Source organism: Pleurodeles waltl, chromosome 3_1 (assembly GCF_031143425.1).
Source record: "Pleurodeles waltl isolate 20211129_DDA chromosome 3_1, aPleWal1.hap1.20221129, whole genome shotgun sequence".
In the NCBI taxonomy this organism is placed as follows: domain Eukaryota; kingdom Metazoa; phylum Chordata; class Amphibia; order Caudata; family Salamandridae; genus Pleurodeles; species Pleurodeles waltl.
The window spans coordinates 1,953,900,092-1,953,925,817 of NC_090440.1; positions in this window are offsets into that span (position 1 = coordinate 1,953,900,092).

Genomic DNA, 25,726 nt, shown 5'->3' on the forward strand with positions numbered 1-25,726 from the left:
TGCAGAAATGTTGAGAAGTGAGCCTTTGTATGTGTCTTCATCACTCCTTTTTGTAACCCCTCGTAGGTACCGACCCTTGTGGCGAGGAAGGGCACCATCGGTGTACAGACCACTTGTGGATATGGGGACCATGGTGGAGCGACAGATCATAATCACTTACAGACTCACACGTGCAACTATTCAGGACCTTTGTGCATTACTGGATCCTGCACTAACTCCGGGAAATCGTAATGAGCATGCCATTCCCACTGAGGTGCAGGTGCTCTCTGCACTCCATTTCCTGGCCACCGGCTCATTTCAAGTGACAGTGGGCATGGGTGCTGGTTTCTCACAGCCAATGTTCAGCCAGGTACTGACAAGATTTCTGAATGCATTTGTATAACATCTGCAATCCTATGTGCGGGTTCCCCAAAGTACTGACCTCCCTGCCATCAAGTCTGACTTCTATGCCTTTGCAAACATTCCCCATGTCATAGGTGTCATCAGTGGCACACACATCCCCATCATCCCCCCAAGAGTGAGTGAACAGGTGTACAGAAATAGGAAGAACTTTCACTCCATGAACATCCAATTGGTGTGTACTGCAGACCAGTACATTTCCCATGTGAATGCCATGTTTCCAGGTTCAGTCCATGATTCATTTGTGTTGAGGAACAGTAGTGTGCCACAGAAGATGGAACAACTACAAGAGGACAGAGGGTGGATCATAGGTAAGTTTGCCTGTCAATAACTGACACATTGCAGAAAACCAGCCTGTCTGACTAAGGGACATAACAATGACGAGTCTGTATTGAACCATTTTGTAGGTGATTCTGGCTATCCGAACTTGCGTTGGCTCCTGACACCAGTGAGGAATCCCAGGACGGATGCAGAGAGGAAATACAATGAGGCCAATGGACGTACTAGGAGGGTAATAGAGCGCACTATAGGTCTCCTGGAGGCTAGATTCTGGTGTCTACATATCTCTGGGGGTTCCCTGGCCTATGGGCCTGATAAGGTGTGTAGAATAGTGGTGGCCTGCTGCATGCTGCACAACGTGGCAGTGAGACATTCTATCCCTCTCTTGGAGGTAGAGGGTGCTATAGATCCTGATCAGCTACCTCAGAGCGGTGAGGAGAGTGATGGTGAGGATGAGGAAGGGGAAGATGTAGATTGCAGGAACCAACTGATACAACTCTACTTCCAATAACTGTGTGGGACTTAAGCCTGTCATTGGGGTTAGGGGGGATTGGTCATGATAAGTGATACATGGCCCACCTCTGCATGTTACTGACAGAAAATATATGCAATCCCTCCTTGCCACCATTTGGGCACACAGTACCACCATCAAGCACACATTGACAATAAAGTAGTCATCTGCCAGTTGCATCCATACTCCACTTTGTTCACAGTTTAAGACAGGGGACAGTGTTACAGGTGTGAAATGTGTTTTATTGGTAGAATTGAGTGAATTGTGCTATATACAGTAATGGGAGTAATAAGGGTTGGGTGTCCTCACAACCAACTTGGTTACAGCCTTGTTGGATGGTTTAGATGTGTCCATTTTGTCGAACAGTACTTCATATTGCCCTCAGCTAAGTGTTGTTGGTGAATGGTTGGGTGTCAACACCAGGGCAGTGCGCGCTCTATTGGCGACTAGAATGCAAAAACCCAGCACTCTCAAAACAACTTAATTTATGCACTGTGCTGATATGTTGTTGTTTAACCTTTTGCATTGCAGAGTTCAATCCTGAAGACTTATTTTTAATGTGCTTACAAATGCTGTTCATTTGCAATGTATTGCTGCAGGCTTTCAGAGTGTGTTAGGGTGTGGTCCCTTTCCAGGGCCTTCTAGAGACTTTCCCTGCAACATGCCTGGGTGTGGTTGTGGGCTGGGCCAAGACTCTATAAAAAGGAGCCAGCCCAGCTCCAAGTGCTCACTATTCAGAGGTCCCGGTGCACAGCAGCAGCTACTTCCTGAGCTCCTGTCCCGGTGGCCTATTTGATCTTCCAGACATCTGACTTTCATTCTTCATTTGGAGATCCTTGTTCTGGGCGGTAAGACGGTGGTTGGGCTGGGCTCCCGACGCCGTTATCGATAACTCTCATGTTCTTGGGCCTAATTATTTTATGATTTGACAAAGTACTTTGCGCGTGTGAAATATTCGTTTGGGTGTTTGTGACATTTGCAGGGTGACTTGTGAATCGGCAAGACGCGCGATTCGTTTCATGATAATTTAATCTTGTTATTTATTGCACGCTACCATTTCTTGACAGTTGCATGGTGGCTTAAGAATAAGGCAAGACGCACAATTCGTTTTATGGTGTTTTAACTTTGTTGTTCATTGCGTGCTACCATTTCTTGACATTTACATGGTGGCTTAAGAATCGGCAAGACGCGCGATTCGTTTTATGGTGTTTTAACTTTGATGTTCATTGCGCGCTACCATTTCTTGACATTTACATGGTGGCTTAAGAATCGGCAAAAGACGCGCGATTCGTTTCATTGTACTTTGATCTTGTTATTCATTGTGAGCTGTTATTTCTTGGCATTTACATTGTGGTTTACGAATCGGCAAGACGCGTGATTCGTTTAATGATGATTTGACTTTGATATTCATTGCGTACTACCATTTCTTGGCTTTTTACATGGTGACACTCGAATCGGCAAGAAGCACGATTATCTCCTCGAGTTTAATTCATGTTGTTTATTGTATGCCACTTATTCTAAGATATTTATCATGTAATATTCGAGTTGACAAGTTATGTGATTTGTTTTTCCTGAATCCATATTGTGTTATTCATGGTGCACAATCCTTTTATTGTGTTTACTATATATATAAATATATATAAATCGACAATATGCGCAATTTTAGTTGAAACATTTTAAGAGTACACAGAAGATCAGAGGGGGTTATTACAACTTTGGAGGAGGTGTTAATCTGTCCCAAAAGTGACGGTAAAGTGACAGATATACCACCAGCCGTATTACAAGTCCATTATATCCTATGGAACTCGTGATACGGCTGGTGGTATATCCGTCACATTTGGGACGGATTAACACCTCCTCCAAAGTTGTAATAACCCCCAGAGTGTCTAGATGCAATATTGTACGGTCCTAGTATGCATTCTCAAAAAAGGATTTATATGACTGGTTTAAGATTTAGTCAGAATGTTTTTCTGATTCTTATTTAAAGGAAAGTACTTGAATAAGAAAGTTTTCATTTAATCCATCTTGATTCCCTTACAGGTATCCGGCCATCTTGAAACTTAGTCATTTTAAACTTAATTCTTAGATTGTTCATGTTTTCAGAATGACTATGCTTAGAATCATAGTCTAGTATTGATTTAAGGAGATATAGGGCCTGATTACAACTTTGGAGGAGGTGTTAATCCGTCCCAAAAGTGACGGTAAAGTGACGGATATACCACCAGCCGTATTACGAGTCCATTATATCCTATGGAACTCGTAATACGGCTGGTGGTATATCCGTCACATTTGGGACGGATTAACACCTCCTCCAAAATTGTAATCAGGCCCATAATTTTCATATTGTGTGTTCTAACCTTTTTCTTACTACAGGTCTCCTTCCCAGCTGTTTCCCTTCCTAATCCCCTCATCCCCTCTTGAACTCTCTTAGCCTCTGTGATTTATCTATCAGAGTCTTGGAGCTGTTCAGTGGTGGACGTGTTGGGAATGGGCGCAGACCCCGAGGATCTGGTGACTCTGACAGTGGGATGGTTGCTTTGCATTAGTAGCAGAGTCAATTGTTGGAGGGGGCCTTGTTCTTAGTTGGGTTTCCAGTGCCAGATCTTGGCCTAAGAATATGTTTGGGCGCCTGCTGTGGAGCTTCTTGAGGTGGCATGGTTGGCCCTTGGGTTTCCTGGGAGGGTATTTCCTGGGATGTTTCTGCTGCTTGGGTCATCAGATGCTGGTTGTCCAGGGCTGTTGTGGGGTCCTCTTGTCCGGTGTGGCTGTCAGACTGGTTTTTGACCAACTGCAGCAGTGCTCTAGCAATGGTGGCCATTGTGGCATTGTGCTCTTTCCACTGCTCCATGGCCTGTTGGTGTTGTTGCTGCTGCATCCTCGGACTTTGCTCCAGGGTGGACACAATCTGTGCCAACCTGTCTTGAGTATGTTGGTAGGCCCCCAATACCTCTGCTATAACGTCCTGGGCTGCTGCATTCACCCTGGCCCACTGGGACACTTGAACTTGCCCTAGCCCCCTGTGCCTGTGTCCCCTGCACAGGTCTGGACGTGCCACTTGTACTGGGGCCCTCGCCTTCCTGCATGTTGGGAGTGGGAGACTGTGGTCTCTGTAGCTGTGTTCCACCAGTCTGTGCCCTGGGTACACTGGTGTGGGTACGCCTCCCCTGGCCTGCTGGTCTTGACTGGGTGTTAGGGGTGACAGTGGTTTCCTGGATGGAGCTGCTGCATGGTGAGAATCCAGGACTGTGTGAGGGGCCTGCCTGCTCATCAGTGTCCAGGGATCCTTCGCCAAGGTCTTGTGAGGTGGCTCTGTCTCCCTGGAGGGCAGTGGCACCCCTTCTTCCCGTCCGTTAGAGTTGCATGGGTGGTGGTGCCTGTTGGGGGACATACACATGTCTGTTACATATGCATGTAGGTTTGAGGTGTACAGGACTGTGCTATTTTGTGCTGGTGTTAAATTCAGTGGCCTTCCAGGGTGCCTTTGTGAGGTTGACATAGCATTTAGCACCAGTGGTGGGGTTGCATTGTGGTGGGGGTATTATTCCATTGTGGGTACGTGCAGGCGTGGGTTGCTCTGCACAGTGGGAGTGATGTGGGCCTGTTAGTGGGTTGTAGGTAATGCAGGGTGGTGGATGTGGTGGGTAATGGCTGGGTGGGGTGTAGGTCCAGGTGAGTGTGGGTGGGGTGGGGTGGTGCATGCATTGCAGATGTGTTGTATATGGGGTAATTGTAGATGACTTATCCGAGTCCATTCCTCCAGTGAGTCCTGTGAGTCCCTCTGGGTGCAGAATGGCGAGGACCTTCTCCTCCCACGTCTAGTCATGTGGTGTTGGTGGCGGCCCTTCCCCAGTCTTCTGCACTGCGATGTGGTGCCTAGATGCCATGGCCCTGACCTTCCCCCGCAGGTCTTTCCATCTCTTCCGAATGTTGTCCCTGGTGCGTGGATGGTGACCCACTACATTCACCCTGTTGACAATGGTCTGCCACAGCTTAAATTTCCGCGCGATGGGTGTGTGCTGCACCTCGTCCCCGAATATTTGTGGCTCCACCTTCAGGATCTCATCCACCATGGTCCTTAGCTCCCTTTCGGTGAAGCGTGGACTTTTGGGGGGGACATGGTGAGTGTGGTGGATGGCGTCGGGACTAGGGACAGGATAAGGGTGCTCCTCTGTGGGTCGATGTGCATCCCCTGTATGCTGCCCTTCGCTGTCTGGCTCTGGTGCTCTCCGTCTTCTGGTCCTGGTTTCAATGCAAGGGATTGTGGGGGGTGTCTGTGGGTGTTTTATGGGGTTCTGGATGTGTATCAGGTGTGTGGGTGATACGCCTATCCAATGTGTGCACTTGTTGCTGCTGAGTCCACTTGCCGCCCGTGGCGGTCGCAGCTGCCAATGGTCGTCTGCCCTCCACTGTCTGCCGAGGTGATTTGTGCATCATTATTTGGAGGGTGGGATGTGGATGTGCTTGCCGGTGGCGGGGTGGGGTGGGCCGGGATTCCCGCCGACAGAGTCATGGCGGGGAGTGGTGGTCTGGGAATTTTTGGTGGGTTGGGTTTTTCGTTCATTATATGGCGGGTTTCCATTCACCGCCAACGGCAGGATTCTGTTCCCTGTCGACACGGCGGTCGGCGGTCTTTCCTGCCATGTACATAACGACCGCCTTTATTTTCCATTGTGTCCTGACAATAATATTGTTATTGATTTTAGTTTGCAGTTATAAGATCATGGTCACTCTTGACATTTTACTCGATTTTCAAGTCAATCATGATACACACAATGGATTGATTGAGCATGATGTAATAAATGTTTCTTTTTTTAAAGTTCTTATTGTATGTAAAATGCTCGTGAGAATCGGAGAAGGACTGTCTGTTGCAGGCTCGTAGACCATAGTTAATCGTAAGTGAGACTAGTTGGCCACCCACAGAGGACTGATGTTTAATCCTATTTCCTATTAAAAAGGAATGCCCCTTTTCTGAACAGATTGCTGTAGAGTCATCCCTGAGTTCATAGATGGTATCAAAATCACCAGCGACAAGTGTGGTGGCGTTCTTCCTGACATTTCTTTGGATGCTGGTCTTATGAAGATTATCTTCAAGGCAAGCCATAGTTGAGGGGGCCTCAATGTTATCATTGTCTCTGTTATGAATGTTTAGTATCATCAATTCATTCCCTGACTTGAAGGTCAGTAGCAATTGCGGTAAGTCTTGGTGGCTACAATTTAATTCTCTGGCCTTGAAATTAAGATATGTACCCATATTGTTAGCCCACTTAATGGCCTTCCTCTCAGTTACCTAAGAGCTGGTACATTATACAATGTATATTCAGCCTTCTATATGGGTCCAATGCCCATGTTTCTTGGAAAATTCAGATTTCATTTTTTTTTACAAAATTAAGCAAAACATGATTAGCAAGTTTTTGTCCCAGTCCTGCAATATTCCAACTTAACATGTTGAAAGAGTACAAATTGCATGAGCCCATACTGTTTAGGTCCACAGGCTTGCCATAAGCGGAATGCTCTGTACTAACAGAGGTTACATAATTACAATGGTCTGAGGGAATTAACTTTGTGACGGATGCAAATTCTTAAACAAATCCATCATTTCAGTGTTGCTTATGCTTGGTGTAAGGAGATTTTTTACTTAAAAGGGGCTTTAGAGCCACTTGTCCTCCAGGTCAATATTCCTGAATGCGATCAAAACGGTGTCTCATTGTACCATGTGCGATTGATGTTGATGGGTGTGCCATTGCCCAAGATATCTGAATCAGGGCCCTTTATATTAATCAATCTTCTACTTAACAAATATGCCTTGTCATGATTGTTGCTACACAGATTCTTGGCTGAGGTGGCCTTAACAGAAATGGATACTTTGCTTCAGCAACCTTCAGCGCAAGTATTCGGAAACTGGCAATATTTTCCCTTTGGGCCCATAGTGCTTTACAGTGGCCCATTCCCTTCCAGAGTACCCTTGTAGATTCTTTGTTGCACATTTCAGAATTAGCCAAGAATTATGTTATATCTGTTAAGACAATGGTGGTCATTACAACTCTGGCGGTCGGTGTTAAAGCGGCGGTAAGACCGCCAACAGGCTGGCAGAATTTTTTTTGCAATTACGACCGTGGCGGAAACCGCCAACAAAGACAGCCACTTTAACACTCCGAACGCCACGGCGGTCACCGCCAACAGACAGGCGGGAGACAACGTACCGCCCACACTATTATGACAGGCCAATCCGCCACCTTTTCTGCGGATAAAAACACGGCGGAAACAGGAATCCCGAAGGGAAAACGCTCACCTCTACACACACCCCACAAGGAACGAGGATGCCATGGACCCGGAACTCCAAATTCTCCCTGCGATAGTCTTCCTGCTCCTCTACCAGGAGCACGAACGCCGGCGGCGAAGACCACGGTGAGTACTGCACCTACGACACAGGGGAGGGGGGAGGCAAAAAACAGTGACACACACACGCAACACCCCCACACCCAGCCTCACCCACTACAACACACACACTAATGCATATCAATACATCACAGTTACACCCCCCAAACCCCCCGGAAGAATGCAAAGACAATAGAAAATGAGTGTAACCATTGTAATATATTAAAAGCAAGTAGGCAGAAATATATATATACACCATGTACATAATATATACCAAGCACAGTAGTCCAGGTAGTGCACTAAGAAAGTCCCTGGAACACTGGGAACACACGGTATGGGAGAGGCCCACACAAGATCCCGACCATGACGGAGAGAACACTGCAGGGGCATCAGAGAATAACTAAACAGGCACCTCAGGGGGAGGGAAAGGGGTGGCACCTCAGCCGCTTGAGTGCACGACGCCAAATCCACGAGGGGGCCACCTGCCCACTGTTCCATCCTGGGGAGTGCAAAGCCACAGTCTCTCAAGTCTCTACAGTGGGTGGGTTTCCCACTGCCATATCCTGAGGAGTGCAAAGCCACAGTCTCTCAAGTCCCTACAGTGGGTGGGTTGCCCACTGCCATATCCTGGGGAGTGCAAAGCTACAGTCTCACAAGTGGATGACAGTCTCCACTGGATCTGGAGGGGGCATGGTGCCCAGAGTGCTTCATCCTGCCAAGGATTGGGGTAGTGGATGCTTTTCTCCACTGGTTCTGGAGGGGGCTTGGTGCCCAGAGTGCTTCATCCTGCCAAGGATTGGGGTAGTGGCTGCTTTTATCCACTGGTTCTGGAGGGGGCTTGGTGCCCAGAGTGCTTCATCCTGCCAAGGATTGGGGTAGTGGATTCTTTTCTCCACTGGATCTGGAGGGGGCTTGGTGCCCAGAGTGCATCATTCACCCCGTGACAGACTCAGTTGCGTCAGTGCCCTTGCCGCTCATGGGCCAGCGGTGCTTGAGACGGCGGTGCCCTGTTCAGCAGTGCTTGAGATGGCGGTGCCCTGTGCAGCGGTGCTTGAGACGGCGGTGCCCTGTGCAGCGGTGCCTGAGATGGCGTGCCCTGTTCAGCGGTGCTTGAGACCGCGGTGCCCTGTGCAGCGGTGCTTGAGATGGCGGTGCCCTGTGCAGCGGTGCTTGAGACGGCGGTGCCCTGTGCAGCGGTGCTTGAGATGGCAGTGCCCTGTTCAGCGGTGCTTGAGATGGCGGTGCCCTGCGCAGCGGTGCTTGAGACGGCGGTGCCCTGTGCAGCGGTGCTTGAGATGGCGGTGCCCTGTTCAGCGGTGCTTGAGACGGCGGTGCCCTGCGCAGCGGTGCTTGAGACCGCGGTGCCCTGCGCAGTGGTGCTTGAGATGGCGGTGCCCTGTTCAGCGGTTCTTGAGACGGCGGTGCCCTGTTCAGCGGTGCTTGAGACAGCGGTCTCCATTGCAGGGTCTCAGCTGCTGGCGGTCCTTCATGGCCCAGCGGGGCTTTTGCTGGCGGTCCTTCATGGCCCAGCGGGGCTTTTGCTGGTGATACTTCAAGGCCCAGCGGGGCTAGTGCTGGCGGGGGCCTCCTAGGCAGGTGGGCTGGTGCTGGCGTTGGCCTCCTGGGCAGCTGGGCTGGTGCTGGCGGTGGCCTCCTGGGCAGGTGGGCTGGTGCTGGCGGTGGCCTCCTGGGCAGCTGGCCTGGTGCTGGCGGTGGCCTCCTGGGCAGCTGGCCTGGTGCTGGCGGTGGCCTCCTGGGCAGCTGGGCTGGTGCTGGCGTTGGCCTCCTGGGCAGCTGGCCTGGTGCTGGCAGTGGCCTCCTGGGCAGGTGGGCTGGTGCTGGCGGTGGCCTCCTGGGCAGCTGGCCTGGTGCTGGCCTCCTGGGCAGGTGGGCTGGTGCTGGCGGTCCTGTCCTGGGCAGCTGGGATTGTGCTGGAGGTGGGCTCCTGGGCATCGGGGATGATGGCGGTCTTCTCTGCCGTGCTGCTCTTCCCAGACTTGCCGGGTTTCTTGTGGCCCTTCCCCACCTTGGAAGGTGTCACAGCTGACTCCACACTCCCACCAGGACCCCTGGGAGCGGCTTTGGTGGCTGGAGTCTTCCCCCTCTCCCGCTGGGCACTGGCCAACTTCTGATGCTTCACAGGTGGGGGACTGTCTGTGCTGTGGCTCCGTGCCACACTGGCTGCCCTGGTGGCCGGTGCACTCCAGATTCCGGTGACTACAGGCACCACTTGTCCCGGAGATGTTGTGGCTGAGGTGCTAGTTCGGGACCTATGAGACGGACAGGGTGGGGGAGGTGTGGGAAAGAGGTCAAGGTTGGACAGGAAACGTTTTTTGGACGCACTGGGACGGGTAGCTGGAGGGAGTTTGGGAGTGGAGGAAGAGGTGGTGGTTGTAGGAGGTGTTCGTTTGCTGACTTTGGGTGAAGGTGCATGCGCTGGAGGTTGTCGTGAGGTGAATGGCTGTTGGGTGTGTGTGTGCCTGCGTTTGTGTATCTTGTGAGGGGGCGTCACAGACACACTGGGAGAGGACACAGGGGACGTGTGAATGGTAGTGGGGATGGTGACTGCACGTGAGCGGGGTGTGGTGGTGGGTGTGCTGGAGAGGGACATAGTGGCTGTAGAGGTAGTGCATGAAGGTGTGAGCGTAGACGAGACTGGGAGGGAGGAGGGAGATGACGACGAGGGGGACACAGTGGAGGCAGTGGATGTTGTTGTGTCTGCATGTGTGTGATGCTTGCGTGAGTGCTTGTGGGATGTATGGTGCTTATGTTTGCCTGAGCTTCCCTTGTGTGTTGACGTGTGTGCATGTTGGTCTGTAGGTGTGCTTGGGATAGGCTGAGGTACAGGGGATAGGGTCTGGGTGGAGGAAGTTGGAGGGGGGAGGCTAGAGACGGGGACAATGGCTGCCATCAGTGCTGAGGCCAGAGTCTGAAAAGCTCACTGAAGGGCCACCTGACCAGAATGAATGCCCTCCAGGAATGCATTGGTTTGTTGCAACTGCCTCTCTACACCCTGGATGGCATTCAAAATGGTAGAATGCCCAACAGTGAGGGACCTGAGGAGGTAAATGGCCTCCTCACTGAGGGCAGCAGGGGTGACTGGGGCAGGGCCTGAGGGCCTGGGTGAGCGGGCACGGGGCAAAGGCGGAGGGTTTGCTGGGAGGGCGGTGCTGGAAGGGGGGGTGGCGGCTGTACCTGTAGATGCGGAGGGCACAGATGTTGCCGCCACCACAAGGGAGCTCCCATCAGAGGACGAGTCCATGTCGCTGGTCTCAGCTCCTGTCCCCGCCGTGGAGCTCCCCTCGCCCTCCGTCCCACTGGTGAACTCTGAGTCCGTAGTCTCGCCATCCAGGGCCATGTGGCATGCAGCTCCCTCATGCTCTGGTGCCACTGCTCCTCCGCCTGATGATGCTAATGCACACAAGAACAGGGAGACCACAAAAAGGGGGGGGACGACAGAAGAAAGACATGTTGAGTGCATGCATTACCGCTACCATAGGCGGACACGACAGACACAGAAGCCCCCTGCACTATGCCACGCTCTTGGGCTCCACTGTGCAATTCCTGGTAAATGGCCTACAAGGCTATGGACGACATCTGCACACATAGATGACACAGGGACATGACTAGGTGTACTTGGCACTCTACAGAGGTAGGGTGGGGTGCCACATGGCCTGCCTTACGGAGGGGCCTTGCCTACGGAACTCACCCTGGCCTAGGGAAACCCACAGCCCACCTCCCCCACCCAGATACCTCCACTGCGCACAAAGTCACCAGAATGAGAGTACACTCACCCTGTTGTGGCTGCTGTGATGCCCTCAAGCGCCCATCCAACTCCGGGTAGGCCACAGCCAGGATCCTGAACATCAGGGGGGTCATGGTGCGACGGGCACCCCTCCCACGTTGGGAGGCCATCCCCAGCTGAGCCTCCGCCGTCTTCTTGCTCCAGCGGCGACTGTCCTCCCATCTTTTCCGGCAGTGGGTGCTCCGTCTGCTGTAGACCCCCAGGTTCCGGACGTCCTTGGCGATGGCACGCCAAATATCTTTTTTCTGGTGAGCGCTGACCTACATGAAATGTACAGGGGAAAAAGAGAAGTTATTACCAGCTGCACCGTCAAAGTGATTGGCCCCCATCCCTACCCTTGCCATGTGGCACACACATTCACCGTCTTTCATGCACGCAGCACTCTCCCCCCTTCCTTCTTACATCCAGCCCTCTCCACACAGGCATAGCCCATACAACATGCTCCCTGTGTACTTACCTGTTTGTCTGGAGGACCGTAGAGTAGTGTGTACTGGGGGAGGACCCCGTCCACAGCTTCTCCAACTCCTCCGATGTGAAGGCAGGGGCCCTTTCCCCAGACACTCGAGCTATTGTCTCTTCCAGACCGAGGTCACAGCAGCACTTGCAGTGTAGGTCCTCTCCTGTCGAAGATCAGGTATCGAGTGATTGAACAGATAGAAAATGGCGGTCATGTCCGCGGCGGTGCGTACCGTCACCGCCGGCGTACATCGTCATTGGCTCCTGGGACCCATAGGGTCCAATGTTAACCAATGCAGCATTGCGCCGCAGTCTTCGACCGCCTACCGCGACGGTGTAGAACGCCAGCGCAGTTACCTCACATCCCATTGTCCCACTTTACAGGTCAGGCAGCCGCCATTTCAGGGGCCCAAATGGCTTCATTTCCAACTGCGTCACACATACCTAGGCCTAGACTCAACACGCATACAGGCCACCTTTTGTGTATGATTTGTGTCCTGGGTAAACTGTGGGTACGTACCTCTGAGTTGTTTGACTCTGTGTTCGCTGTTGTCCTTCATAGGCACCGTCTGCTGGGACATGTGAGGAGATGGCGGCATCCTCCGGTGTACCGACCGTTGGTGGACCTGTCGACAATGGAGGAGCGACATGTGATTATACCATACAGGCTTGACCGTGCCACAATCCAGGAACTGTGTACCCAGTTGGAGCCAGACCTGTTGTCAGCAATCCGCCATCCCACAGGAATCCTCCCTCAAGTGCAGGTGCTGTCAGTGCTCCATTTCCTTGCAAGTGGGTCATTTCAAACAACAGTGGCCATAGCATCAGGGATGTCCCAGCCTATGTTTTCCAACGTATTGTCCAGAGTGCTGTCTGCCCTTCTGAAACACATTTCTCAGGTGGAGGATTTGCCAACAATGAAAATTGATTTCTATGCCTTGGGACACATCCCCAACATCATAAGTGCCATTGATGGGACCCATGTGGCTTTGGTCCCCCCCCACAGGAGTGAACAGGTGTACAGAAACCGGAAGAGTTAGAATTCTATGAATGTACAGATGGTATGTTTGGCAGACCAGTACATCTCCCATGTGAAGTCCAAGTTCCCTGGCTCAGTGCATGACGCCTACATCCTGTGGAATAGCAGCATCCCTTATGTGATGGGTCAACTCCAGAGGCACTGTGTGTGGCTATTAGGTGAGCACCTGGAGGCAAGTCAGTGGGAATGGTTGTCTGGGTCTGGGGATATCCCTCCAGGTTAGTGCGTGTCTAACAGTTGTCCCTCACCATTTGCAGGTGACTCTGGTTACCCCAACCTGTCATGGCTACTGACCCCAGTGAGGAATCCCAGGACAAGGGCAGAGGAACGCTACAATGAGGCCCATGGGCGAACTAGGAGGGTGATCGAGCGGACCTTCGGCCTCCTGAAGGCCAGGTTCAGGTGCCTCCATATGACAGGTGGATCCCTATTCTACTCACCAAAGAAGGTGTGCCAGATCATCGTGGCCTGCTGTATGCTTCACAATTTGGCTTTGTGACAACAGGTGCCTTTTCTGCAGGAGGATGAACCAGATGGCGGTGTTGTTGCAGCTGTGGAGCCTGTGGATAGTGAAGACGAGGAAGCAGAGGAAGAAGACATGAACAACAGGGACTCAGTGATCCAGTGAGACACAGGTAAGAGTACCGAACTGCCTACTACATGTACTTTAAAACTACTACTTCTCTACTGTCTGTCGTTTTCACCAAGTGTATGGTCACTGAGTTGTCACTTTCCCTTACGATTTCACAGATGTGGGTCCCACTGTGTGACATCTGTTTAGATTCCTCATGGACTAGAGCTGTGTGACATAGGTACGTTGACATTATAATTGAAGAGCATTTTGTCCCTGCAATTGATAATACACTATTTCGAAATCACAGACAGACTCCAGATTGTTTTATGCTTTAAGTGTGTTTATTTTAGTGCTCAATATTGGAAGGGGTAGTGAAATGGTGAGGGGTGATGGCGGAGAAATGTCCATGGCAGAGTCCAGTCTATTAGTCTCACAGGTGCATTGCCCAAATGGGCATTGGAAGTGGAGCTGGGGCAGTTTAAGTATGGACAGGGTGACAAAGTGGGAGAGTAGGATGACAATCAGGGTAGTCTCATTTCTTGGCGGGGGTCTTGGCATCGTGCTCTGTCTTTGTTCTGGATCTCAGGGACCGTTTGCTGGGTGGTTCTCCCTCTGCAGGGGGTGGGGTGCTGGTGTGGTGGTCCTGTGGTGGGGCATATTGTCCACTAGCGCCGGTGGAGGTGGTGGGCAGTTCATCGTCCATGCTATTGTCAGGGGCCCCTTGTAGTGCCACAGTGTCCCTCCTGGTGTTGAGTACTTCCTTCAGCGCCCCTACGATGGTGCCCAGGGTGGAGCTGATGGTTCTGAGTTCCTCCCTGAAGCCCAAATACTGTTCCTCTTGCAGGCGCTGGGTCTCCTGAAACTTGGCCAGTACCGTTGCCATCGTCTCCTGGGAGTGGTGGTAGGCTCCCATGATGGAGGAGAGGGCCTCGTGGAGAGTGGGTTCCCTTGGCCTGTCCGCCCCCTGTCGCACAGCAGCCCTCCCAGTTCCCCTGTGTTCCTGGGCCTCCGTCCCCTGGACCGTGTGCCCACTACCACTGCCCCCAGGTCCCTGTTGTTGTTGGGGTGGTGGGTTATCCTGGGTTCCCTGTAGTGGTGGACACACAGCTGATTGACGTGTCCTGGGGATGGAGGTATGGGCCCACTGGGTGGGTGCTGTGCTGGTGTTTCCAGAGGGGGGAAGGTCTGTGGTGGCTTGTGCCAGTGTAAGGGGAACCGACTGTCCCGAGGGCCCCGATGGGCCGGGCTGGTCATCTAGATCCAGTTGGACAGAGGTGCTGTCATCACTGTGGGCCTCTTCTGTTGGTGGTGTGGACATGTGTGGACCCTCCTGTCCGTTGACGTTGGGTAGGGGTCCTGCAGGAGTATAAAAGGATGGTTATTACATCTGTGAGTGTCATGATGTGCAATGGGTGGGTGACCGTGTACCCCAGTGCTTGCATTCCTGTGTGGTACCTTGTGTGATGATGGTTTAGGGGGTTGTATGGGTATGTGCAGTGGGCATGCTTTAGTGATGGGTGTCCATGCTTTGTTGTTGCATGCAGGGCTTGGTGTTGGGATGGGTGGTTTGTGATGTTGGGACATATGTGAGGAGTTGGGGTACTGGGGTGAGGGTGGGGGTATGTGCTGGCTGCAGGTAGGGTGGGGGATGTTATAATTAAGATTTGTCTTACCAGAGTCCATTCCTCCAGCTATTCCTGCCAGGCCGTCAGGATGCAGAATCGCCAAGACCTGCTATTCCCATGTTGTTAGTTGTGGGTGAGAAGGTGGGGGTCCGCTGCCAGTCCGCTGAACCGCCTGGTGGTATCTTGAGACCACGGAACGCACCTTCCCCCGTAGGTCGTTCCACCTCTTCCTGATGTCCTCCCGATTTCTTGGGTGCTGTCCCACTGCGTTGACCCTGTCCACTATTCTTCGCCATAGCTCCATCTTCCTTGCAATTGAGGTGTGCTGAATAGCTGTGGCTCTACCCGGACGATTTCCTCCACCATGACACTTAGCTCCTCCTCCGAGAACCTGGGGTGTCTTTGCCGTGCCATGGGGTGGTGTAGGTGATGTGTGTGGTGATAAGTGTGCTGATATGTAGTGGGGTGTTGTGTGAGGTGTGTGGAAGTTCTGTGGGTGATGGTGTTGTGTGCCTGTGGATGCTGTTGTTCTTGCTAGTGGTGTCTCTCTCTGGCCTTCTTTCGGAATTTGTGGTCTTGGGGGATTGTGGGTGATGTGGGTGTGTGTTTTATATTGTGATGGGTGGGTGGGAGTGGTGTGTGTATGTGTATCAGGTGTGTGTGTTTCCAATGTGGTCGTGTTTTGTAAGAGTGTGTGTATTTTGAGCGCGGTGTTGTGTACCGCCAATGGAATACCGCGGTTGAATTACCGCCGCTTGGATTTGTGTGTCATGATAGTGTGGGCGTATTTCTGTTGGCGTGACGGTGGAGGTTTTGTTTTTGCCAGTTTATCACTGACCTTTGGTGTGGCGGACTTGTGTGGGTGTCTGAATTTTGGCAGAATCCAAAATGTGGGTCATAATAGCTGTGGCGGAATTCTGCGGCCGCAGCGGTGTGTTGGCGGTCTTCTGCACGGCGGTAAGCGGCTTATACCGCCAATGTTGTAATGAGGGACAATATCTTTAAGGCCTTCAAGATTAAATTGTAGGCATGGAATATTACCCGTGTCTAGGGCGTCATATTCACCCTCAGCTTGATAGGTAGGAGTAATACCCAGCTTGAATTTGTTGAATGGGCCACAACTGTCCCTTGACAAAGATTTTTGCACTTTTGTTTCTCTTTCTGGTTTGGCTGGGGAAATGAAGTGAGCATTCTCATTTAAAAATTGATACCAGGCCACATATATTGTCTACATTTTGATGACTGTTCGGTGGACTTCCTACAAAAATATGGACATGTTGATCTATTGTAATCTTTCTGATATTTGAATTTATGGTGTCACACTACATTTGTGAGTGCCTTTCGGACAAGAGAGGCTTAATGATTTATGGAATTTAGTGCTAGATTGTGGATTGCAGTTCTCCCTGTTTCATGCAGTTGGTTGTTGTTGACCTGCTGTGTAGACCAAACTACATATCCAGTTTTCACTGTTGCTCTTTTCTCGAAAATAGAATAGATTGATTTCTCCGTGTGACCTTTCTGAATGCTCGTGCAACAGCAATCCATTGTTTTCTAGCGCAACTTGCCCAATCTTTTCAATTCCCAAAGTTTCCTCATCACTTCCTTGCTGAACACAGTTAAGACAGAGTCACAATTCCATCTTGCCTCAGCTTGAATATTAACATCAATATTCAAGCCATCTTCCACCTGCTGATTTTTGCTGGTGAATATTTACCTGTTTGTGACTGGAGAATTTTTTATTTGAAAGGGACGTTTAAGCTGAACTGAACCTTTTCACCACACACTGCTTTTGATATGTGTTTGCAAGGGAATAATAATAATAATAATAATAATAATAATAATAATAATAATAATAATAATAATAATAATAATAATAATAATAATAATAATAGTGAGTGTGCGATATTAACTAAATTCGTGGAGCAAGGGGCTAGTGCCATGCTGAAATGCAACTATGGTGGTGACTAACAATGTTTTCCTTTTGTTATTCAGGCCCCACAAAGTTACTGAGTGAAGCAAGCTTATTCTCTTCACAGTGGGCCAAATGAGGTACAGTGTGCAAAGAGTCTGAGCATTCCCAGAGGTATCAGAGGCACAATTGACATCCCAAATGTTCTCTTTTTGGGTAGTGGGATCAAGCAGTTAGGCATATCAGAAGGTAGTGCTAAGCATGTAAGGCACAAACTCATGCAGTAAGTGAGACACACACTCAATAAAGAAATCTGACACCAATTTCTATAAATAACATACTTTTATATCAACCTTGATACCAAGATCACCATCATCAGGTGAGTACTTTTTGAGTTATAGATTTTCAGAGTTTTTAAAAGTTGACACTTGCAATTTTTGGGTGCGGCAATGTTATACTATAGGGGAAAACATGTACTGCATTAGAACGCTTCACAGTGACTTACAGGACTGTTCTTCAGGAATTAAGGTGAGTTTGGGGCAGTTCCCAAGGCCAAATCAACAGATCACCTTGAGAGGCTCTGGTGCGCCTGGGTGCAGAGGTGTGTTACAGCATCAAGTGTCTTATTCACTTCAATGGGGATCGATCCGGTCACAAAGTTGCAGCAGGGATCAATCGATCAAGCGTGGCTAATCACCCATAGGGTCTCAAGGCACTGTTTGTGGGCATGCTGCTCAGTCAAAGAGCCAGGTGTTGAGGTCCTTCCTGAACTGCTTCAGTGATGTGATCTGCTTGAGCTTGAGAGGTAGCGTGTTCCATGTCCGGGCTGCCAGGAAGGAGAAGGATCGTCCTCCTCCTGTATTTTTCCAGATCTTGAGGATGGATGCAAGGGTGGGGAGATGTCTGTTGGGTATGTAGAAGGCGAGGCAGTGGTTGAGGTATGCCGGTCCTATGTTGTGTAGTGCCTTGTAGGTGTGGATCAAGAGTTTGTATGTGATACACTTGTTGATTGGGAACCAGTGTAGGTCCCTGAGTTGGGAGGAGATGCTGCTGTGTTGGGGGATGTCCAGGATGAGTCTGGCTGCTGCATTCTGGACTCTTTGTAGTCTTTATTGAAGTTTGTTGGTGATGCTGGCATAGAGTGCATTGCCGTAGTCCAGTTTGTGGTGACAAGTGCGTGGGTGACTGTCATCAGAAGGAATCCACTTGAAAATCTTTCACAGAAGTCAGAGGGTGTGAAAGCATGACAAAGAGATGGCGTTGACTTGGTGAGTCGTGGAGAGAGAGGAGTCCAGGATAATGCCCAGGTTGCGTGCGTGGTTCGTGGAGGCGGGGGCGTTTCCTAGAGCGGTGAGACACAAGGAATCGTTCCAGGCAGAAGAGGTGGAGCTGAGTCCAATGGTATTCAGAGGTGTGAGGGATTGTAATGTTGTCCCCTGCTGAGAAAACGGGGTTGAGAAGGTGTCCGGCTTTGTCGGTGGGGATGTTGATTAGTTGTTTGAGGCCGAGTGTTTTGAGGCTGCCCAGGAGGTTTATGGTGTTGGGATCATCGTAAGTATCAAGGTGGAAGTTTAGGGTGCAGAGTAGGATGTAGTCAGAGGAGGTGATCAATTAGGGGGGGGACAAGGTCGGAGATGTCTTTGCAGAACTAGGGTCGGGATCCGGGTAGCCTGTAGATGAGGGTGCCCAAAAGGGAAGTGTTTGAGGTGGTCTGAATCTGAAAGTGTAGGTGCTTGTGGTGGCTGTCAGGTGGAGGTTGTTCTTGTAGATTATGGCAATGCTTCCTCCAGGTCATTTGGCTCTGTCCTTGTGGGTGATTTTGTAGTTGTCCGAGATGGTCGTGGAGATGTCTGGGGCGGTGGTGTGGGTGATCCATGTCTCCGTAAAGAAGGCGATGTCCGGGCTGTTGAGTCAAGGAGGTCCCAGACTTCTACTGTGTGCTTGACGAGGGAGCGTGTGTTGAGGAGTATACACTTAAGGTAGCTGTCCATGCTTGGTGAGGGATCATAAGGTGGTCCTTGGAGGGGGCTGGAGCAAGCGCGGCTTGAAAAAGGTCCATGAGTGTTCCTGGGGTCGGTTCTGTGGCAGGCTAAGGATCTTCCCGGGCTGAGGGCGTATAGAGTGCTGGGGTCAAACTGGCGCAAGGGGCGAGAACCAGGGTTTGTGGGGCTGGGCACGGTCCAGGTGCAAACCGGTGCAGACGGCTTGCCTTTGGAGCGGCTTTTGGTACGCCAGTGGTGCAGCTACACAGTGGCCGCAATTAAGAAGGGGAAGGAGGTGGGGAGGTCTTGTCAGCTGGGAGGCAGGAGGGTGGGAAAAGTGCATCATAGGGAGGGGGGTGGAGCCTCAGGGGCAACAGCAGCGCAGGAAGAAATGCGTAAAAAAGAGACAAGTGGAGCAAAAATGGAATAAAAGACAGGAATAAAAAAAGAGGTAAAAAACAGAAGTAAAGGCAGAAGTAAAAGGCACGAGTAGAGAGAGACAGAAGATACTTACTTGCAGATGGCCACTAGGCCACCAGGGATGAGGCGCAGATGGGAGCCTGCGGGTGGAGGTGGGCCTCAAAGTGAGAGTCAAGCAGGCTCTCAGTTCACCCAAGGCAGAGGCAGCAGCAACAGGTGGAGCTGCACAGGGGAGGGCAACAGACGCAGACCAGGAGATCAGAGGAGTCACCAGGGATGAAATGGAAGGTCAGTCTAGGGGAACACACAGGGGGGGTCCATCCTCGAGGACCTCGTGTACATGAGGATACCGTCGGTCCACTTCTCCTCAGGCTGTGGGGTATGGATGCAATGGTGTCTTCTGGCAATGGGTCCAGTACTGGAGTTCCCTGCGGTTGCCGGGGGGACTGCAGAAACAATCTGCAGGCATGGACTGGGGTGTCTAGTCTGACCAAGCCAACAAGTGGGCTCAGGTCTCACGAGGCTGGGAGATGTGGGCACACCCTTGGTTCTCTTCTCCTGGGTCTGGGGAAGATGGGTGCAGAGGTGTCCTGAGGCGTCAAGTCTTTTTCTCCTGGTCACATGTGGTTGCCGGGGGGGGCTGCAGAAACAGGCTGCAGACACTGTTGTGAAGTCCACAGTGGGTGCACTCAAGGTGGGTTTCATCTCTGGAGGACCTGGGGACCACATTGACACCATTGGCCCACTTCAACATGGGTTAGGCAGCTTGGGTGCAGTGGTGATGTCTGGAGTTGGGTTTCTGGCGGTCCTGGGTCTCATAGTCCTTTCTTGGGTGCCTGTGAATGCAGGGGAGCAGCTCCTCTTTCTCTACTCCAAGGGAGGTCTTCCTGGTGATTTGCAAAGCACTGGCAGCTCTCCCAGTTTCTTGGAGGCTGCAGTGGCAGAACAGGTCAGTTGCTCCTCGAGGATCAGGTGCAGCAGGCAGGCCAGCAGGTTTGGCGCAAAGTCAGTCATTCTCCTCGGTTCTCAGGTTCAGCAGGCTTCTTCTCCACTCCTTCTTTAGTGTCCACTGAAGATATGAGTTCCTGGAATCAGATTTTTGTCTGTGGCTCGTCAGTGAGCTCACCAGCGGTTGGTAAGTTTTCGAGGGGCACCTTTAAGTTGCCCTCTGAGTGCAAATATTAATAAATCCATCACTGGACTGAGTAATGGTTTATTAATATGAGACGTTTAATCCCAAAGATCCCTAGTTTCAGTGAACTCATCATGTAGCTGGAGAACTTGTATTTACCAGTGTCCAGCACATGTATTTCAAATGTCTTCACTACACACTTACTATGTCTAAGAATCCACAAAGACATAGCAGGCCATATCTGGTCTTGCACATAGGCCCACACATGTAATATAATGCAGCCTGCCTTAGGGATGTAAGGCCTGTAGGGGCGACCTACAAATATTACAGCAATGTTTTGGTGGGGGGCAGGGCACACTAGTGTTATCAATTTTTGGGAGCACCTTGTCACGCAGCCTGCACTGGCAGTCTGCATAAGGTCAGTGCTGGGTCCCTTAGAGTGGCACAAGTTGTGCTGTGGCTCTTCAGTACCCATTCTCTAGGCACCAGTGATACCATTTACTGGGAACATACAGAGGTGCCAAAGAGCCTGGTCACTTAGGGATCAAGTGACCAGGTGTCTTGTTTTGAGGAAGGAACACTGGCACTTGGGACCTGGTTAGCAGGAACCCAGTTCACTTCAAAGTTGCATCATAAAACACAGGCAAAAGGTGTGTGTATGGGAGTACTGCAACCAGAACCCAGCTTCCTACACTGACGTTTTAATGGTGATCCTTTTAATCAAAGTTTTGATGTATATAAATGTTTAACTGTTAACATTTATTTTATGCATGATGGTATGCCTCCCATATTTTTAAAAAAGGTACTATGCAATAGTAATAGAACACTGTTCATAGTTTCTGTGTTTAGGGGCATCAGAGTGTGTGTGCCAGAGGTTTTTATGTCAATCTTTTTCCCCTATGGGTCTATACCTAGAGCTTCTCTCCTTAGTTGAGATGTTTGTGCCCTCTTGTTCTTGGTTTATACACTCATACGTGCACTAAATCATTACACATTTTGCCTGTGGTTAACTATAGTGCCATTATTACAACACAAGCTGCCTTATTGGTATGTATGGCCAGTGTTGCAAAGGTAAACAGATATAATAAACATTACAGCCTTTCCTGTAATCATCATTTCAGTTTCAAAGCTGTGTCTTTATTTTATACACTGTTGGCTTGATTCACATATGTGAATGTAAATTTACTCATGTGTAGACCTTCTCCTACACCTAGTTGGAGCTATCCACTTTTTGCTATTCACTATTTACAAGTGAAAATGAGGGTTTGGAGCCTCCTACAACAACTATTGTACATATACTACCAGTAAACTTTCACCTGTTGATGGAAATGTCCACTATCGGGCAAAGATCTCTCTGTGAAAAAATGACTGGAAATGCAGATGGGTTAGATGATATATCTGGCCCTTAATGAGGTTTATTATTATTTTTTATATTTTTAAATATTCTAAGTACAATATAAAGGTAAAATAATTATACATATATATTAGTTATATTAATTATTCATTAGTAATGTGAAACGAATTAAATAAAATATTACAGCACATTACCTTATCAAATTAAAGAATAACAATATTTAAATTTAGGAATTTCACTTATGAAAGTACATTTTTTAAGCATAATTTCACAGCATTACCCACCCTCGCTACCATTTAGAGAACTTTAATGGTATTACTCTTTTATGGGTGTGCATTTTCCTCCCAAAACCCTCCTTAAATTTTTAGCAGCCTCACCCTTTCTTGAATATGTATTCCCCATTCTCCTGCATCTTTCTCGGTCCCTCCCACATTTACTAGAAAGTAGCATACTTAAATTTGCAAAGAACTCCACCACCATGGCTGGGAGCTTATTCTCTGCTCCATCAGAGACACAGCATTTGGACTATGCTAAATAGTGAATTAGTGAAGTCAATTTTTATAGCACATGGTAACCTTGGGGGGGGGGGCATCCCAGTGCTCCATGCCAGGTGCAGGTGCAGAACTCCTGGGAAGGCAACCTATAAGATGTGACAGCGGTTGTAAGTGGCCTGGCTTTCAGTTAAGAACTGTAGCAAGGTCCAATACAGACTGAACGTGTCACTTGATATTAGCAGCAGATACGTTAGAGGTAAATCAAATATTTTCAATATTTTCAGTAAATCAAATACTAAAGGAAGAAGAATAACATATATCCTGGGGTTTGTACAGAACGGTTGTCACAAAGGCACACATCTGGTCCATGTTTCCATCTTCCTGTCAAGTAAGTACGTGGAAGAATATAAAATCTACATCTTGTGAGTAGACTTTATTTAATAAAAAACAATTCTGCTGCAGAAGAGAGCTTAACATTCAAAGAAAGTTTAATTCACCGTTTTTGGGTAACACATGTTTTCAATTGTGTATAAATTTGGCAGTGACCTGGTTGGTTAGAAATCCTCCTTTAACACCTTATTAGACTCCTTGCGTATCAAGACCATTTACTCCAAATAGACAGATAAAACAATTTTATGCAAATTTTGTATAATATAGGGAAACTACGGACCTTTCCAACCATGCCAGAATCAATGTAAATCAAGTGAATTTCCTAGCAGATTAATTAATCGGAGCCCTACATTTATCCAAAAAAATCATAGATGTCAGAGATTTGACATCCAGAATTAGATATAGTCCCAACAAACGTAACATTTATTAATACTTTTATTTTTAATTATTAATGCATCATGTCTAACACATTAACTTCTAGATTCTAGAATTGGGGATGGGTTTGTACTTTTCACAGGTGAACAGCAATAAGATATATTTATGAACTGTCGGAGAATAATCTTCAATGCAAGTATGTATATATAATTTCTTGTAAGAGATTATTTAGCTAAAAGTGTAAATAGAAGAACTTTTGGAACTGTTTTACCTCAGGTTAGTGCTACGTGGGTTTCAATTTTTGTAGCTGGTTAGTGACAGAGTATCATGTCTCGAAATCATGCACTGAAGCCTTGGATTGCAGCGTTTAATGCATACATTTTATGAATGTAGGTTGTATATGAGAAATTCCTATATGTTACTTTGCCTATTTTAGAATGCCATAGGAAGAAATGATGATTGTCTGAGTTATAGGTGTTGCATGCTCTGTTGAGACATGATTTTTTAAATAAACTTTGAGCAGTGACTTCATCATTTATTTAAAAAGTCTTTTCATTTTCAGGTTTAGCCTACAGACAGCATTACATGTCTTTCCTCAGTCTGTATATATACACAACCCATTTCATTTCTGTGGTCTCCCTTTTCCTGCCATTTCCTTGAAATTTTGTCAAGTAACTTGCCTACAATCATTTGGTCTCCCATCTCATTCTATTGGCTATTTTCGTGTCCTTCTGCTCCAGTGGAGAGCAGTGAATAAAGGAATATTTTCTCTTCTGCCTCCTCTGCTTACCACTGATCTGCCGTCTCTCCCTCAAGCTTTCTCTCACTTCAATGTTTTGTATGGATTTCTCCTTACCATACCTTGGTCTGTGGTCAGTGTGGCGGCCCGCCTCCCTATGGGCTTCCTCTCACATCACCTCTGTGGTCACATGTGGAGGTTGAGGTGTACGGCAGTGTCTTCAGGTGCCATTGTTTTCCTATTCCAATGGATGCTGGCTCAACGGAGCCATACATAACATTTTGGGGGTGGTTCATGCCTGCATGAAGACATTTTGGAAGCTCAGCATGTAAGAGATTCAGTTGGGCTTTATGCAGTTTGAAAAATGCAATATACAAATATTTTTGTATTCTGTAGCACATAATAAATTTAAGACATGATTGGTAAGGAATATATTAAATTTATGTGAGAAGTAGTTTTATTCCCAATCCAAGATTGCTAAACTTCCTTCCAATTTGCATCATATCCTTTTTAGCACTGTATAAGGAGGATCCATTTCGAGTCCGGTTGCATTGTAGTTGTTTCTACTAGATTGCTCGCTCACTGGATTCCATAGGTTCTCTGCATTTTCCAGTTCCTGCCTGTTTTTTTCCTACTCTTCACCTTCCTACTTGGCTTGGACAGCAGGAAGGTTTTTCTGGATTCCATTTGTTTCCTAGCTGCTGATTATATTATTTAAGGAGTGCTCTAGACTCCCAGTTAAATCTTGCATCTGGCACTCCCTCTGGGGATAGTACCTCATAACTACAAATGAAGAAGACTTACCAAATGTTGCTAAGAAGATCAGCTCTTGATAGTTTTTGCCATAGATGATGGAAAAAAACAAGCATTAGCAAAGCCAATAACTCTGCGGCCTAGTGTCACAGAGAAGGAAAATTGGCCTTCCCAATTTTGATTCTGCAGATTGTAAGTCATTGTTGGCCTGGGATTAGGTTTATGAATTCTGCATAGTGTCATAGATTTTTATCTAAAACGAGCTTTGCTCCTGTTAAGGTTCATGGGGGAAAGATCAATAGACTAAAAACAGAATAGAATGACTCCCTAACTGCCATAAATCAAGTATTGAACAATATATTAATCAAGGTATCGAAACAATGTCCCAGAGAACTTAATTTGTTGAAAAGAAGGCAAACTTTAATAAGGACTAAACAACTATCTTTGCTAATGAGACACTCTGATCTCATGTTTGTATTTACTTTGATTTTGTGTGGTTTGCATCCTATTTTTGTATGTCATATATTTATACATTGAGCTGGCAATTATACCAGCTTGATCGATTACATCTTGATGAGTATGGAGTCCTGGCGTGCTGTTGTCGATATCAGCATTACAAGGAGGATCAAGAGCAATCATGATCCTCTAAGAGCAAAACTGAAAATTTTGTTTGAGCAAGAACAAGACCTGAAACTATTGTGTATACTTGAGTCCGCCAAAATCATTGTGAAGCCGAACAGGAAAAATATTCTTTGGCAGACTTTGGAGCTGTCCTGCAAAGACTGGAAATTGCTGAGTAGGCGACTGGTGGAAATGGGAATTCAAAGAACTGCTAAAACTAAAGGAGTCTATAGATCCTGCTGCCATCTCCCAGTTGGAAACCCTACTAATATTAACTCCAAAATTGGCCCAAAACAGTGAACCCTCTTCAGATGGGCTCTCATGCAGAATGAAACACATCAACATCAAGTGGTTTGATAGTGAATGTCTACAACTGAAGAAATCACTAGCCATTGCTCTGCCACAGAGAAATAATTCTGCAACATGTGAGGAATGCCTTCTGGCATTGAAGGAAGAATATGAGCAGTCAATTAAATATGAAAAAATAAATTCAT